The 17,825-nt window shown below is 51.1% G+C and overlaps 1 protein-coding gene across 1 annotated transcript in view; it reads left to right on the top strand.

The window, feature by feature from the left end:
• Nucleotides 1-523: 523 nt before the first annotated feature.
• The window catches only part of CSRNP1 (cysteine and serine rich nuclear protein 1), a 37,173-nt gene continuing 19,871 nt past the window's right edge, over nucleotides 524-17,825 (top strand). Inside the window, exon 1 of the mRNA XM_048510976.1 lies at nucleotides 524-779. The gene's annotated coding sequence lies outside the window, so the exon portion shown is untranslated. The remainder of the gene's footprint in view (nucleotides 780-17,825) is intronic.

The following is a 17,825-nucleotide window of genomic DNA, read 5'->3' as shown; positions in this document are numbered from 1 at the left end:
AAAAAAAAATAGTTTTCTAATCGTTGCCCGCATTTTTAACTTTAAAAATCTTGCAAGGCTGCCTTTTAAATTCTTTAAGTAAAATCAACATTTTTGCCATTGCAGCAATTGCCTTTTTTCATTAAAAAAAAGATTGCGGGACCGGGCTGTTTAATTTTTAAAAAAATATTGTGGGGCTGCATTTTTATTGATTTTCTTTCTTTCTTTCTTTCTTTAAAAGAGGATCGACAGTTTTGCAATCCCGAAGGCCGCTGGGGAAGAAAGCTGCACCCCCTCCCACCCCCCGCCTGCTCCCGGGGCGCACGTGTCCCTCTCCGGCAGGCACAGCCCGTCCCGTGTGTGCTGCCCCCCTCCCCCTGCAGCCTGGTTCACGTGTGAACCCGTCCCTCCCGCGCCTGGGCCAATGGGCGCGCGGGCGGGCGTTTCCAGGGCGGGCGAGCAGCGGCGCTCCTCCGCCTCCCCAGCCGGGCAGGAAGCAGCAGCGGCGGCGGCGGCGGCGCCTGCGTCAGAAGCCGCGGAGTTTTCCACTGACGAAGGCGGGCCGCGCAGCAGCTGAGGAGGAGGAGGAGGAGGAGGCGAGGAGGAGGAGGAGGAGCCGGGCTCAGGCAGGCGGGCAGGGAGGAGGAGGGCCAGTCGCGCCGCAGCCTCCGACGCAGCAGCAGCAGCAGCTCCAGACGCGCCGCCGCTGCTGTCTGCCTGGCGGGCGATGCGAGCCTGAGTCCCCCGCCCAGCTCCCCCCTTAGGCGCCAGGAGCCCCCCCCCCCTCGCGAGCGGCGCAGGTGAGTCTGGCGTCGGGGCGAGCCACCCGGGGGGAACGATTCCCCCGCGGCGGGAGACCCCATCCGGGGGTGCCGTCCCTCTGTCTGAGTCCCTGAACGGGGGGTCGCGTTTAGAAAAGGGGGAAGGGGCGCGGTGGAGGGAGGAGGGGGGGTGCGTGCCTGGATGGGGGGAGTGTTAAAATCTGGGAAGGGGGGGGGAAGGGACGGGCATGCATACGCCCGGCAGGGGGCGTTTCAGAGAATGGGGGGAGAAGGGTCGATTTCGGGGTGGGGGGCGCTGAGTCGCGCCGTCGAGGGTCGGGGAAGACCTGTTGGGGGGAGAGGGTCAGGAAAGGGGGGTTGGGTTCGTGGGCTTGAAGGCAGATGTGGGGGGGGGGAGAGCGAAGTTGTGTTTGAAATGAAGCCCAGGCAGGGGGAGGCGAGAGACTCCCCCCATGGGATGAACGGCCGGGCGATTTTTGGAAAGGCGCGTCGGGATAGACGATGTCCCGCCAGCAGGGGGAGCTCTGGAGCCGGGTGGCAAAAGCGGGGCGCCGATCTGACCGTCGGAAGGGGGCGCAGTTGAGGGGGGTGTCTCCCGTGTAACGCGTGGTGGGAGCTGGCAGTTTGGAGTGTGTGTGTGGGGGGGTTACATTTGTAGCAATAAAAGGACACCCCCGGGACGGGGGGGGTGGTCCCGTCGAGGCAGCCCCCTCCCCAGTTTGGAGCTAGGCGATCAGAACTTGACTACTGTTTCTGTTACCTTTGGGAGGGGGAGGGGATAGGTGTTGTGGGGGAGGGGGCTTTGCCTTCCTTCCCTGGGGGTAGGCGCTCCCCCCAAGTCGGGATCCTGGAGCAGTAAGCAGTAACACAGTTCGGAAAGGGTTAATTGAGTCGCCAAAGTCCTGACCCCAGGCGGAGTAGGAAGAGAGTCACTCTGGTTGAAACCTATTGGCGTGGATGGGCTTACATTGGGGGAACTCTCTTTTGGATCAGCTGTCATGGGGACGGGCGCTGGGCTGGGTGGTTGTGGTCTGGTATCTGCAGGCGACCGGACCACGTTGGCGCAGCCCAGAAAGGCCACCCCAGTCCGCCACGGAAACATCTCTGGAGGGTTTCCCATGTCGTCTTTTGAAGGAACCAGCGGCGTTTCTCTGGAGAAGAAAATCTGATTTTTTAAAAAGAGCTTGTTCTCTTGCTTGGACCTCAAGCGAGGCGCCAGGCAGGGCACCGGTTCAACCCACCTTTTCCTGGGAATAAAAGTGGAGCTGAAGTGTGTGGCCCCCCCCCCCTCAATTTTCTTCTCCCGCTGGGATTGTCTGTCTTTTACCTTTAATGTATATCTGCCCCCTCCCACCGCCCTGCCACTGTGTTTCTGTAACATAGTTACGTCGGGGAAAATATTGTGCTCAGCTGGAGTTTGATGCCAGCGACGTGAGTCACGGGGAAATCAACAGAGGTTTGTCGGGTTTTCTTTGAAACGTCAAAGTTGCTTGCGACGTGAGTCACGGGAAATCGACGGGGGTTTGTCGGGTTTTTTCGAAACGTCAGAGCTGCTCGGGTGGCCTCCCTGGAGTTTTCCCGTAGAGGGGACTGAACAATGTCAGTGGAATTCACAACTGCTGATGTCACTTTAGTTGTTCCCAAACTTCAGGCACCCGAAATGCCCTCTCCCCCCACCCCACCCCGGTCAAAGCTAGAGTGTTCGAAATCAAGATTTCCCCCCCCCACACACACACACAATGAGGCTTGCTCACGCTGTGTTGCTGCACGAGACTGAGTCACTGTCCTGAACGAACCTCCTGATTACACTGGGAAACTCGGTGACTCATGCAGAGATGCGGTAGGCAGCTGCTTCTGACAGTGCGTAATCCGTCATGCCTCTGGATTGGGGAGCGATTGAATGGTGTGTAAATACACAAGGCAGGGGTAGGGCCAGACTGTGTCTGGAGGCAGGTGAGGCTAGAATTCTGAATCGCACAGAGATGCGACAGGCAGCCTCTATGGATCAGTGCGTCTAGCACCTCTCCTTTATTTCTCACAGCACAAAACGGGCATGCCTCCAGAAGCATTAGAGGGTCGTTTGGGAATTACTGGGTCATGGTTAAAGATTCCTGTTAGAGAGTTCCTGTATGTTGGTGACTTTTGATCTTCACAGCATTGTGGATTGAGTGCAGTGGGAAAGCAGCCTGTCCTCAGATGGGGAAGGGAAAAATCTTAGTTCGAGGTCCCCCTTAAATAGCCTTTTTACAAAAAGAGCTCTAATCTCTCTGATAAGCAAAATCATCCACTTTTTACATCTGCATGCATCCTTCTGCAGATTTCAAGATAGGCTGAGTTGGCTGCCTGCCGAAGAACCCTGTGTAACCTGGAAGCTTGTGTGCCTCCGTAGTGCAGGAGAATCCCTTCTCTCTGGTTTCTGTTTCTTATTCTCCAAGCCCAACAAAGCACTCTCATTCCAAGGGGCATTGTAAGAACAGCGCTGGCTGTCTTTCCCCCTTTTTTCTTGTAGCGACAGCAACACCTACTGGCATAAAAGGAAACTGGTTTGCAACACCTTTGTTTGCCGAACTGGCTGTGTGTGACAGGCCATGGCACCCCAAGACAGGAAAGAGGCACGGATCCTGTTGTCCTTTACTCCACCTCTTAAGAGCAGAGGCTTTTGTGATCTACCTTTAGGGGAGTCTGTATTTTAAAAGTGAACGGGATGCTGTGCAGCTGTGCTCTAGAGCAACTGTTCTCTCATTCTCAACTTGTTTGGGTTTAAAAAAATGAAATCAGAACTTTAGAAGAAGAGTTTGGATTTATATCCCCCCTTTCTCTCCTGCAGGAGACTCAAAGGGGCTGACAATCTCCTTGCCCTTCCCCCCTCACAACAAACACCCTGTGAGGTGGGTGGGGCTGGGAGAGCTCCCAGAAGCTGTGACTAGCCCAAGGTCACCCAGCTGGCGTGTGTGGGAGTGCCCAGGCTAATCTGAATTCCCCAGATAAGCCTCCACAGCTCAGGCGGCAGAGCTGGGAATCAAACCCGGTTCCTCCAGATTAGATACACGAGCTCTTAACCTCCTACGCCATTGCTGCTCCAGAAATCAGAACTTTAGATCAATTGAAGGGTTCCCCCCTTTTTTTAAGTGTTAGGGGGTGCCCCCATGAGTAAATCCCTTATGCAGAGCTAGGCCCGCCTAAACCCCTTGAAACCGGAGACCTTCACTCTGCCTTTGGTCACAGCGAGCGCCTTGGTGGCATTTAGCACGCACATTATACAGGAAGTGCTAATTCCCTTGCATATTGCAAGACCGCAGGAAAGGTTTCTTTTTAATTAGGGGAGAAGGGAGCGGCCAGACCTGGAAGTGTGAATGCAGGCGACGGGCGTTCCCTAGGACGCTTCCAGTTCTGTTTTTAATCACATTTGGGATCCCTCAATACCGAATATCTGCATCAGCGCCGACAGGATTTAAAAAGCAAAGAAGCTCAAGTCTCATCAGCATTGTGAAAGTTTCAGGTTTGGCAGGCGGCCGTTGGCTGCTTGTGGTTCTTGTTCCTTGAAGAAAAGGAACGGCTCGGTTTTCATTTCAGGGGGGAAGACACTGTTCGGCAGCAATGGGTGTGCCATGGCTAAGTGAAGCCTCCGTGTTCAGATGCAGTATATCTCTGAATACTTGTTGCTGGGGGCAACCGCCTGGGAGATTGGCCGTTTGCTTTTTTGTATGGGGCCTTCCAGGTGGCCACCGTGAGATACAGGATGCTGGACTAGATGGGTTCCGCTGGGCTCTCCTTATGTACAAACCGGACAGAAATTCCATTTCCCCCCACCTATACCTAATCTGTACCACCCTTTCAAGTTCAATTGGCCATTCTGGCAGGGGCTGATGGGATTTGTAGTCCATGAACATCTGGAGAGCTGCAGGTGGCAAACCTCTGTACTAGTGGATAGGGGTGAGACTTTGGTCTGAATGTATGAATGTCTCTCGTCCCTGGAAGAATTTTTCATATGGAGAAATCCCTGAAGTATTTTCATCTTCCTTTCCCGTGGAAGAAGGTAATAAAGGGAAGGCTGGTTAATAGCTCTAGCATTGAAAGTTTCTTGAGGCACATGGAGTACTTAGGAAGAGAAATCTTTGGTGGTCTTCCCTAGTACTTGTGAAGATTTAGGGACATATCCTAAGCAAGCCCAAAGAAGCTTTCTTCCAATAAAGTTTTCTTAGGATTTGTGGTGTTTATATGGTACCATTCGTCTGAGTGTCCTGTGGAGCCAGATGTGCTTTGCTTAAATGCTTTTAGGCAGAAATTCAATGTTTACTGCAGCTGCAGGCTGTTTGTATAGCGATCCTCTCTCCCCAAACCTATATTTTAAAGAAATCTTTATTGTATCATTTGCTGGCTTCGAGCGGCATGCATGTTCTCTGTGCAGTAAAAGAGCATCTGCTAAAATAGCAGCGGTTTAGAGAGCGCGTCGGAAGCATCTTTAAATAATTGTGGCGACTGTCCCGACAGTCTTGTAAGGTAGGCCAGTATAATCATCGCCCATCGTGGGGTGGCTGGAAACGGCTTGTTTTAAGGATGACGAAAGTTGGTAGCAGGGGTAAGCGTTGAACCAGAGGCTCCGTGCCTTCCAGCGGTTAGCCGTGTTTGTTCCTGCGCTGTTGCTATATTGTCTGTTGCAGTATGCGCTTCGGGGAGAGGGGATGCATTGTGAAACTGGGCATGCAGTGATTAATTGCATGGATTTATGATATAGCTCCTCCTCCTGTTCTCTCTCTGCCTTCCCCCCCCCCCCCCTTGTTCTTTTGCGGCAACTAGACAATTGTAAGGGAAAACCACCCGTCCGAGCTGTGCTTAATTCTGGCACACTCTGCGCCTTCTTACTTAGATACGCTCTCTAGTTGCTTGGCTGGTCTCTTGCATTATTTAGAGAGAAGGGAGGCATGCGTGCCTATATATATATAAAGGGAAAACCTCACCGTGCGAACCCACCAAGCAGAACATGGGGGGGGGGGGGGAGCGCTGTAGCGGTTTATCGCCAAGAGTGGGTAACTCGCGTAGAGATCAAAGGCCGTTCTCGCTTTTTACTAGGTGAAGATTTCCATCAGAGTCAATATTAAATAAAAGCAGCCGAGGCGCGTATTTGCCTGGCAGCGCGCTGGTTTTCATTGTGCACCTTTTGCAGCGATCTGAGCTCCGTTGGCACTTGCGCTCGCAGGAGCCTCCAGCTGCCTGTAGCAGCTGTTGGCCCTGACGGTTGCTAAGGGTTGGCCTGGAAAACTCCCCTGCAGGCAAAGAGCCCAGCAGTATTTATTTATTTAGTACACTTTTATCCTTCCCTTCCTCCAAGGGGCTTATTGTGGCCGCCGTGGTTCTCTTTCCTCTCCTTATCCTTCTAACAGCCCTTTGAGGCAAGTTAGGCTGAGAGAGACTGGCCCAGGGTCGTTTGGTGAGTTTCACGGGAGACAAGAAGGAGGAGGAGGAGGAGGAGGAGAAGGAAAAGAAGAAGAAGAAGGAAAAGAAGGAGGAGAAGGAAAAGAAGAAGGAGAAGGAAAAGAAGAAGGAAAAGAAGAAGAAAAGAAGAAGAGTTTGGATTTATATCCCCCCTTTCTCTCCTGTAGGAGACTCACAGGCTTACAATCTCCTTTTCCTTCCCCCTCACAACAAACACCCTGTGAGGTGGGTGGGGCTGAGAGAGCTCCAAAGAGCTGTGACTAGCCCAAGGTCACCCAGCTGGCGTGTGTGGAAGAGCACAGGCTAATCTGAATTCCCCAGATAAGCCTCCACAGCTCAGGCGGCAGAGCGGGGAATCAAACCCGGTTCCTCCAGATTAGATACACGAGCTCTTAACCTCCTACACCCCCTCCTACACCCCTTCACAACAAACACCCTGTGAGGTGGGTGGGGCTGAGAGAGCTCCAAAGAGCTGTGACTAGCCCAAGGTCACCCAGCTGGCGTGTGTTGGAGTGCACAAGCTAATCTGGTTCACCAGATAAGCCTCCGCAGCTCAAGTGGCAGAGCGGGGAATCAAACCCGGTTCTCCAGATTAGAGCGCACCTGCTCTTAACCACTACACCACCTTGGCTCAAGGAATTTGCCCCTGGACTTCCACTCGGATCGCTGCATTGCACATGGTAGCAGCGAGTGTGATGAGGAGTCTGAAAAGGTAGGGAAGGCGCCGTCTGGAGGGCTGCAGCAGACTTTGGAGCTGGGAGATGCTACAGGCAACCGGAGGCTTCCATTTGTTCAGACCCCTGTGGAGACCCACACTGCTAAAATGGGGTAATTGCAAAACGTGTCCAAAGATCTTTGTGTTTGAGGCCTGGTTTGATGTTCCAGTGCAAATCGGGTGAAAAATTAGAGCAGAGGTGTCCAGCTCTGACGTTTCAGGTGTTCGTGGACTACAATTCCCATCAGCCCCTGCCAATTGGCCATGCCAGCAGGGGCTGATGGAAATTGTAGTAATTGGCCATGGCAGTAGAGGCTGATGGGAATTGTAGTCTATGAACATCTGAAGTGCCAGAGTTGGACACCCCTGAATTAGAAGAACCAGGCGATTGTATGGGATTCTTGGGGTGCGCAGCACACACATTGTTCAGCCTTGTGTACTTAGAAGAAGAAGAAGAAGAGTTTGGATTTATATCCCCCCTTTCTCTCCTGCAGGAGACTCAAAGGGGCTTACAATCTCCTTGCCCTTCCCCCCTCACAACAAACACCCTGTGAGGTAGGTGGGGCTGAGAGAGCTCGAGAAGCTGTGACTAGCCCAAGGTCACCCAGCTGGCGTGTGTGGGAGTGCCCAGGCTAATCTGAATTCCCCAGATAAGCCTCCACAGCTCAGGCGGCAGAGCTGGGAATCAAACCCGGTTCCTCCAGATTAGATGCATGAGCTCTTAACCTCCTACGCCACTGCTGCTCCAGAACTATAGGTGAATACATAGGGGCGCCTGAATATGCGCTTGCGTTATTTCTTGGTTGAAAGTCAACTTCCAAAACTGAGAACATGTAGATCAGGGGTCTGCAACCTGTGGCTCTCCAGATGTTCATGGACTACAATTCCCATCAGCCTCTGCCAATGGGCCATGCTGGCAGGGGCTGATGGGGATCGTAGTCCATGGACATCTGGAGAGCCGCAGGTTGCAGACCCCCGATGTAGATTCCGTGACCTGTTATCGCTTCGGCAAACAGAAGCAAAATGACACGTCTCTTGCGCAAAGCTTATTTTTCGCCCGCTGTTGGAACAGCAGGCAAGGTGTCCCATCTGTTGGGAATGCTGCTTTTCTTTCCTTCCGCAGTTTCGACAAGTGCATCTTATCTTTCTAGCCCTGTGGACTAGAACCGTGGTGGCGAACCTTTGGCACTCCAGATGTTCATGGACTACAATTCCCGTCAGCCCCTGCCAGCATGGCCAATTGGCCATGCTGGTGGGGGCTGATGGGAATTGTAGTCCATAACATCTGGAGTGCCAAAGGTTCGCCACCACTGGACTAGAAACTTACTTTTTCTTTTAAGGTGAACACCAAGATCCCTGAGAGGTCGACTCTGAGATCAGAACCCAGAAACTCCGTGGTTCCACTTATGGGACCTGTCGTAGCCCTGAAAGTCCCCGGAGATTCTTCTGAGAGTTGGAGCTTTTGATGCTTGTGACAAGGGGGAGGAGACCCCATGGTCTTTGCGTGCTTCCTTTTTATCCAGACCTTTGCATGGGAGAGTCTCTCTAGAACTGGCTCACTAGCCCCCTCGTAGTGTGAGAGCTTTCTAGTGCGCTCCACACATTATATTAGACCAGTGATGGCGAACTTTTTCGAGACCGAGTGCCCAAACTGCAACCCCAAACCCACTTATTTATCGCAAAGTGCCAACACGGCAATTTAACCTGAATACTGAGGTTTTAGTTTAGAAAAAAAAGTTGGCTCAGAGGCGTGCACTACTCAGAAGTAAGCTTGGTGGTAGTCGGTGTCTTTGCTTTGAAGCAACCATGCAACTCTTCCAATGGGTGAATCACAACCCTAGGAGGATTTACTCAGAAGCAAGCCCCATTGCCAGCAACTGAGCTTACTCCCAGGTAAAGGATCGCACTTTAGTTCTTCCCATGAAAATCAGTGGGGTTTAACAGCGCTTAACAGGGTTACTTACACTGATTCCCCAAAACTAGGTCTTAGGTTTAATGCTAATCGAGCCCAGCGGCCCGGACCAGCCTAGATGTGGGGGGGGGGGCACTCTGTTTGCGCGTGCCCACAGAATGGGCTCTGAGTGCCACCTCTGGCACCCGTGCCACAGGTTCACCACCACTGTATTAGACAATGGAGGCCTACAATTGCCCCACCGATATCTGGCATGGGGCGAGGATTCCTGTTTGCAACCGATTTCATTATTTTATTCTGGGACGTGAAATGGGGTTTCTTCTTTTTCTTTTTTCCTTTTCCATCGCTGTCCAGTAGCAGGCTAGCCCAGCAGCTATTTTTAGCTACAGCTGGGTTATGAAACCTTAGAACTAGCCAGGTTTAAAAAAAAAATGCGCTCAAAGGAACGAGAAGCTGTTCCTTGAAACTGAGCTGGAGAATCTGGTTAACCCTTCTTTCTGGGTGAGAGAATTTTATGACATTAGCCCGTTGGTTATGGGGGTGGGGGGGCGTCTGCAGGGATAATGGCCAGGTTAAGCAGCAGGGTTGGGGGAGATGTAATTGGGCTGTTTGGGGGAAGCGTTCGGCATTTGATGGGAAGATGCCAAAATGCCGAGGTTCATACAAGCGCACATTGCTGCATTTCCCTTGAATCAGTGTGTGCGTTTGGGCCCGTCAATGAAATATGTAAATTAGCTCCGTTGAGAAGGACTGATTTTTAGACGACACAAGGAATTAGAGACGTCTGTCAGGGGGGTCAGATCCAAGGGGATATCGCCCTTATTTTGATGCTGCAAAAACGAAGAACGCAAACACGTGAACCAGCAACAGATTTTATTTTTATTTATTAACTTATTTTTGAGATTTTTATACCGCCCAACCCCCGAAGGGCTCTGGGCGGTGTACAACATAAACTTCATATAACATGTACAAGCAAATCCCATTAATTAATAAATGTAAATATAAAGTTAAAATTTTAAATTTTAAAACATTTAAAACACAGCGGTAAAGTCAATAAAATGGCGTCAGCAATACCCCAATTAAACCCTCCCGAAGAGGGGGAAACAGAGGAAAAAGTGGGTCCCCTAGATGACAAGGGGCTCCGAAACCGGAGGAATGGAAGGGGCACCTCATCAGCGGCTGGACACTCCAAAAGCCCGGTGGAACAACTCAGTCTTACAGGCCCTGCGGAATTCACCAATGTCCCGCAGGGGCCGGACAGCTGGAGGAAGAGTGTTCCACCATGCAGGGGCCAAGGCAGAGAAGGCCTTGGCCCGAGTGGAGGCACTTTTCATGGGAAATGCAGGGTGCTAGCAGCTTGGCCTGGAAGATGCTACTCTGCATTGGTTCAGCCTCACCTGGAATATTGTGTACAGTTCTGGGCACCGTAATTCAGGAAGGACATTGACAAACTGGAACGGGTCCAGAGGAGGGCAACCAAAATGGTCAAAGGTCTGGAATCTGTGCCCTACGAGGAGAGGTTTAGGGAGCTATGGGGATGTTTAGTTTGGTGAAGAGAAGGTTAAGAGGTGACATGATAGTCATGTTTAGATGTTCGAAGGGATGTCATGTTGGTGAGGGAGCAAGCTTGTTTTCTGCTGCTCCAGAGACTAGGACCAGGAGGAATGGGTTCAAGGTGAAGGGAAAGAGATTCCAATATAAGATCCACAAACTCGCGTGGAACACAGGTGCTGGCTCAAGCAATTTATATTACCTGTTAGTTACTTGTAAAGTATGCCAAATTGTTGGCTATTAGACTTATCAAACTATTCTATCTCTATAACACACATATATCTCCACTTTAAATCCAATTCATGCAACAATTTATTACAAGACAACCTTCTCTCAAGTCCATAATCCTGTATTTGTTCAACCAACAATGTCCGTAATCTTGTAAATATTGCGTCAATGTCATCCGTTGTGACTGTAATACAAGTTCATAACAATTAATCCTGAATTGGTGGCTTGAATTACTTATAAATACCGTCCCAGTTCAAGGGCAGTCAAATTTCTCATCATTTTCAGTTGTATATATTTCAATCCACTACCTAGGAGTGTGGTGGAGTCTCCTTCTTTGGAGGTTTTTAAACAGAGGCTGGATGGCCATCTGTCAGGAGAGCTTTGATTGCATGATCCTGTATTTTAGGGGTTGGACTGGATGGCCTTTAGGATCTCTTCCAACTCTATTTATTGCATTTCATATTCACATTGATACCCCGCCCTTCCCGGCTATGATTCTGTGGAAGAATACACATGTACAAGGTCTAGGCATCCAAGCATAGATATCAGTGTTGGCAAACGGGTGCCAGAGGTGGCACTCAGAGCCCTCTTTGTGGGCACTCGCGCACAGAGTTCATCATGTGGGAGGGGGGTGGAATATCCCCCCCACACACACATACATCTAGGCTGGCCTGGACATGATCCTTTACCTGGGAGTAAGCTCAGTTGTTGGTATGGGGCTTGCTTCTGAGTAAACCCTCCTAGGATTGTGATTCACCCATTTGCAGCGTCGCCCAGTTGCTTCACCAAGCTTACTCCCGAGTAACGCGCGCCTTGGAGCCAACCGTTTTTTCTAAACTAAAACCTCAGTATTCTGGTTAAATTGCTGTGTTGGCACTTTGCGATAAATAAGTGGGTTGTGGGTTGCAATTTGGGCACTCGGTCTCAAAAAGGTTCGCCATCACTGATATATATATATATATAAAGCAAAGAGGAGTTATTGTTATATGAAGGTGCCAAGCTTTCACAGGTAAGCACAATTCATGCTTGCAAAATAGCCTCCCCTCAGTCGGCTGGGGCAAGCGGGAATTGTCTCCAGGCAACCCGGAAAGAAAATGTTGTTTTGCACATGGATTGGTGCGAGCGGGCAAGGAACGAAGCCATCCCTCCTTCCCTTGGGCTGGCCGCTTGTGGTCTTGGTGCTGAATTGGCACAAAGAGTTTTCGGGCAGCGTTGCAGCATCTTGATGGACATCTAGTTTTCAGAGGAGGGCTGACTCCTGCTTGTAAATATCATAGTTACAGAGGGCACCTTTGTGTGCTAGGTTTGGGCTAAGGGCATATCCTAATCCAGTGGTGGCGAACCTTTGGCACTCCCGATGTTATGGACTACAATTCCCATCAGCCCCTGGCCAATTGGCCAGGCTGGCAGAGGCTGATGGAAATTGTAGTCCATAACATCTGGAGTGCCAAAGGTTCGCCACCACGGTCCTAATCTATTTCTGCAGCCCATCTGCCCCAGGGACAGTTCCGCCTAGGTCCCAAATATGATGGCATTCTTGATTTTGCGTGTGTGGGTGAACTTATGGGCATGCCCACCCTGAAGGGGAATCGTGAGGGGGAGAAAGTTCTTCTTATGCCGAACATTTTTCTTCGAGATTGTTGCATTTCTCCAGGAAACAGGGTAGCTGTTATTTACAGCCCTGGCGTCTGAAAATAACTGCAGCGTGGGTGGGTGTTAACAGCCTGAACACTGGTAATGCGCGGGCATGTATTATGGGACCATAGATTAGGAGGGCTTGTTTTCTCGGCTGTAAATCATCTCTTGCCCAATGCCAGTGCCCACACGGCTGGCACCGGCCTCCCCAGGCGGAAAGCCCAGCTTTTGCCAAAGGCCGCGGCCAGCTCTGTATTCACGTGGCCAAGGCTGGCTTGCAGAGTTCTGTTTACAATTGCTCAAGCCCGGCCTGGCGTCAGGGGGCCAAAGAACCCTGTGGCCAGATGTCCTCAGTTTCACTTTTGCGAACGGTGGCTTGGACATTTCGACAGCGATGTGGTTGGTGGCTCTTTTACTGTTTTATTATTTTAAAAAAGCCACCATCCTAGGAAATGTGATGCCTCTGATTTGGGGGGTGGGCGGGGGGTCAGGCTGTGGTTATTCAGTGGCAACGTGGAAAGGCACTCTGCACATGCCCAGAAACACGTCATGGTGTTCTCCAATCTGTAGAACCTGGTTTGATTCCCTGGAGAACCTGGTTTGATTCCCCTACGCAGCAGTGGCGTAGGAGGTTAAGAGCTTGTGTATCTAATCTGAAGGAGCCGGGTTTGATTCCCTGCTCTGCTGCCTGAGCTGTGGAGGCTTCCCTGGGGAATTCAGATTAGCCTGTGCACTCCCACACACGCCAGCTGGGTGACCTTGGGCTAGTCACAGCTTCTCAGAGCTCTCTCAGCCTCACCTACCTCACAGGGTGTTTGTTGTGAGGGGGGAAGGGCAAGGAGATTGTAAGCCCCTTTGAGTCTCCTGCAGGAGAGAAAGGGGGGATATAAATCCAAACTCCTCCTCCTCCTCCTCCTCCTCCTCCTCCTCCTCCTCTTCTTCTTCTTCTTCTTCTTCTTCTTCTTCTTCTTCTTCTTCTTCTTCTTCTTCTTCTTCTTCTTCTTCTTCTTCTTCTTCTTCTTCTTCCGCCTCCTCCTCCACATGAAGCCTCCTGAGTGACAGTTTTGAGCTCTCTCCAAACTCTCTTGGCTCCACCTGCCACACAGGGTGGGGAGAGAAAAGGGAAGGTTTTGTAAGCTGCTTGAAGACTCCTTGCTGCTGAGAAAAGCAGGGTATAAATCCAAACAGTTCTTCTCGTCGTCTTAGCATTATTTACTTTGCACGTTCCACAAATGTTTCCGTGGCGTTCAAGCAGATTGGAGGCAGCGAGCATTTCCTGAGTGTCGAAGGCAGTGTTCCGAAAGGGGGTTTATCTAAGGGGCAGAGCTGTAACCCCCCCTTGTGGCTATTTCCTGCAGTGCAGGCTGGGCACTGGCCGAGTTCTTTGCCTTTCTCTAAAATCCTCAAATCCTCACACATCTACTTAATCTACTGGTATCTGGAGCCTATCATTTCTGCTTTGCAAACCCCATGGCCCAGACATGTGTGTAATTTATTCAGGGAGTTGCTTTCTCCTTTGGGATAGCTGATCCCGCAGGAAGCCTGGGGTAACTGGCACCAAAATATTTGCTGTGGGTATCTCTGGAGAGGAGGGTGGCTTCAGTCATCGAAAGGCCCTGTGTCCCTTCTTGCTTAGGGTTTAAATCCCTTCCCTCCTCCGGTCTTGCTACAAAACATCAGGTTTGAGGTCGGCCCTTGAGAATCTCCCTTCCCTCTTTGCTGCAACCGCCCACCCCCCGCCTCTGAAGGTTGGCTGTTCAAATAAGAGTGGAACGCACATCTGGGCTAAATATTTGTTAGAAAGTATTCCCAAGATAGCTGGAGTCGGCCGTGCCAGAGAGGAATTCCTGCTGGCGGCTCAATCGGCTCCATGGTGTACTTTTGTTCGAGAATGCTGTTCCCCGTCAAGCAGATGAGTAAGAAGCCCAAAGCCCGGAACAAAATGTCTCTCTCGGAAGTTTACGAAAGGGGGTGAGATTCGCCTCTTTAAAGACGGTCTCTCTTCCCTGCTCTCTTTCGCTTCGACGAGGGTTTCCCAGAATTTTAATAGCTGTGGCGTGTTCTTTTAAAATTACACAGGAAGGTTATGGGTTCTTGTTGCAGGGGGCCCCGACACGGTGCCCAGGGGCGCCCGCCGACACCTTTCTTGCTGCCCACCAAGTCATTTTAGAAAGTTGATGGCCCAGCAAGGCTTTTGATCACCTGTGCATCTGCATTGGAATTCTGACACAGTCTGATTCTGATGTGTGCGTTTTATGGACACCTCAGAATTGGACTGTATTAGAATTCCAAAGGCGCTGCCAGCTCTCAGAAATGCTGGGCACCCCTGCTTTAGAAGTAGCCCTTCATGAGAGTGCTTGTGTGTCTCTGCATGAGTTACTGTCCTGGGCCTCCCCTCTGGAAGCGGGACGTTTGGCTGGGTCTCTGCAATGGTGTTATCCTTCTTAATGCTACTTCATCATACTTTTTTCAAATGCCATCCCTGCATTCTTTATAACAGCCCTGTAAAGGAGGCCAGTTGTGTTATTCATTTACGGAATATGGCTAAGAAGAGTTTGGATTTATATCCCCCCTTTCTCTCCTGCAGGAGACGCAAAGGGGCTGACAGTCTCCTTGCCCTTCCCCCCTCACAACAAACACCCTGTGAGGTAGGTGGGGCTGAGAGAGCTCCGAGAAGCTGTGACTAGCCCAAGGTCACCCAGCTGGCGTGTGTGGGAGTGCCCAGGCTAATCTGAATTCCCCAGATAAGCCTCCACAGCTCAGGCGGCAGAGCTGGGAATCAAACCCGGTTCCTCCGGATTAGATACACGAGCTCTTCACCTCCTACGCCACTGCTGCTAAGATAAGCTGGGCTTCCTTAAGACCACCTAGCAAATACATTGGCCCCTTCCGCACATGCAGACTAATGCACTTTCAATCCACTTTGCAGCTGTGCAGAATAGCAAAATCTATTGGCAAACAGTTGTGAAAGTGGTTGGAAAGTGCATTATTCTGCATGTGCTGAAGGGGCCATAGACAAGGCAAAGTTTTAGGTGCTGGGTGGTGGGCTATGCCGTGCCCCTCTTGCCCACCAATTCAGAAGGGGGGGCAGGGAGAACAGTCGAATTTCTTACCGAGGCTCTCCCGAGGTGGCCTTTGGAAATCTAAACTGGGCGGCTTTCCAGTTTTCAACAATCAAGCCAAGGGCTGGAGAAGACAACAGGATTGATGCCATCGGGGTGAGCCGGGGAGAAATCGCACTAAAAGCTTTCTCACATTAATTAAGAATAAAGTATTGCTTGATTCTGGGCCGTAGCCTATTGATGATGCAGTAAAACAATGGACATTCTTTCCCTTCTTAAGTGGTACCTTTTTGCATCTCTCTCTCTCTCTGATAGAGAGAAATAATTCAAGCTGCTTCCTCCTTCTCCTCTCTCCCTTAACGTGCCCCAGAACCCATCCCCTGATATGTTGCTTGAAAGGGTGGTTTAAGCCTGGTGCAGATAGAGGAACTAACCATTTCTGACCATGTGCAAAATGCCTTTGGTTCACCACTGAGTGCCCTCCGTGTCTGTGATTTGTGATTTTGGGATATGTGTGAACCCATGATTATGCCTTGTAACAAATTAGACCAGGGGTCTGCAACCTGCGGCTCTCCAGATGTTCATGGACTACAATTCCCATCAGCCCCTGCCAGCATGGCCAATTGGCCATGCTGGAAGGGGCTGATGGGAATTGTAGTCCATAGCATCTGGAGTGCCAAAGGTTCGCCATCACTGCACTAGGGTGTTGTGGGTTTTCTGGTTGTGGTATCAGCGGGCTCCACGGTGCCCATGGCCACCATGTTGGGGACCCCCGGGTGACACTGTGAAAATGGGTTTTTACACATGAGATTTGTGTCGATACGAAGATAACGCAAGTAAAAACATCATAGCCCCCTCTCCTCATTATTATTTTTAATTGTTTAAATTCTACGTTCGTAAAGTGGTGGTTGTTTTGTTTTTTTTGCCTACCCCGGTGGGATCTCGTCTTAATTTAGAACATAATTAAGCAGGCGGGCTTCAATTGCGGAGGCGTCCCGGCAGCTCCAGGGGCCGGGGGGGGGGGGGGTACACCTGGGACGTCTTGTGTTGTTGCCGAAGATTCGCGGCTGCGGCAAAACCGTTCAGCTCAGCTGTGCTCCAGAGGCAAGATGGCTTTGGCAAGCCAGTTTTTGCCGTAGGGACCTACCTGCCCCCCGGAAGGCCTTGCTCGAAACTTTGTGACTCCTTTCCAGCTTGGCCTTTGTGCACCGAGCTTTTTGGGGCCTTGCAGAATCACCAGTATAGAACAGCCCCTCCTTACCAACAAAGGTGCCAGATATTTTTTTTCCCCCCTGGCAGGAGGGAGAGCTCTGCCGTTGGTCGCCGCCAGCAGAAAATCTGGGGATTGAGCATCTGGCAGTGAGCTTAGCCCGTTTGGAAGGCTGTTGGCTCCGGCACAGGCCCCTTCGGGCTCGGGAAAGCAGTCCAAAGTCCTTCTGGGCAGGCAGGGGACTTGTGCGTGTCTCTGGATTACAGCCCGGATCAGGTTTTTGCGTGGCGGCAAGGGCAAACATGCTTGCCCGCCAGAGAATAAGGGTGCTGAGAAGGAAGCAGAGTTTTAAAGGGCAGGATGGGCGCCATTGTCGTGGCGTAGGAGGTTAAGAGCTCGTGTATCTAATCTGGAGGAACCGGGTTTGATTCCCCGCTCTGCCGCCTGAGCTGTGGAGGCTTATCTGGGGAATTCAGATTAGCCTGTGCACTCCCACACACGCCAGCTGGGTGACCTTGGGCTAGTCACAGCTTCTCAGAGCTCTCTCAGCCCCACCTACCTCACAGGGTGTTTGTTGTGAGGGGGGAAGGGCAAGGAGATTGTAAGCCCCTTTGAGTCTCCTTGCAGGACAGAAAGGGGGGATATAAATCCAACCTCCTCCTCCTTTTCCTCCTCCTCCTCCTCCTCCTCCTCCTCCTCCTCCTCCTCCTCCTCCTCCTCCTCTTCTTCTTCTTCTTCTTCTTCTTCTTCTTCTTCTTCTTCTTCTTCTTCTTCTTCTTCTTCTTCTTCTTCTTCTTCTTCTTCTTCTTCTTCTTCTTCTTCTTCTTCTTCTTCTTCTTCTTCTTCTTCTTCTTCTTCTTCTTCTTCTTCTTCTTCTTCTTCTTCTTCTTCTTCTTCTTCTTCTTCTTCTTCGATGCTGCTTGCATGGAGGGATGTTCCACACGGTCCCTGAGTCCTTGCTAGTGCATCTCTGTGGCTGAACGGCATGCTTCCAAAGCATTCAGCCAGGTGCGGGGCAGAACATGTCCCAGACAACCAGGGGAAGGTATCTCTGTGTGCGGCAGCGTCTCTCTGGTCCAGATGATGGCCAAAAAGCCATCCTGGGCTGGCCGACCCGTCGTCTCGGCTCCCTCTCCTTGACACAAGACAGTTATATCAGCACAGAAGCAATGGGATAAGCTGGGGAAACATGGCTGTGTTCTAGCAGCATTCTCTCCTGACGTTTCGCCTGCATCTGTGGCTGGCATCTTCAGATCCTCTGAAGATGCCAGCCACAGATGCAGGCGAAACGTCAGGAGAGAATGTTGCTAGAACATGG

The sequence above is a fragment of the Sphaerodactylus townsendi genome, linkage group LG11, assembly GCF_021028975.2.
Source record: "Sphaerodactylus townsendi isolate TG3544 linkage group LG11, MPM_Stown_v2.3, whole genome shotgun sequence".
NCBI lineage: Eukaryota > Metazoa > Chordata > Lepidosauria > Squamata > Sphaerodactylidae > Sphaerodactylus > Sphaerodactylus townsendi.
This window is presented reverse-complemented; position numbering and strand designations above follow the sequence as displayed.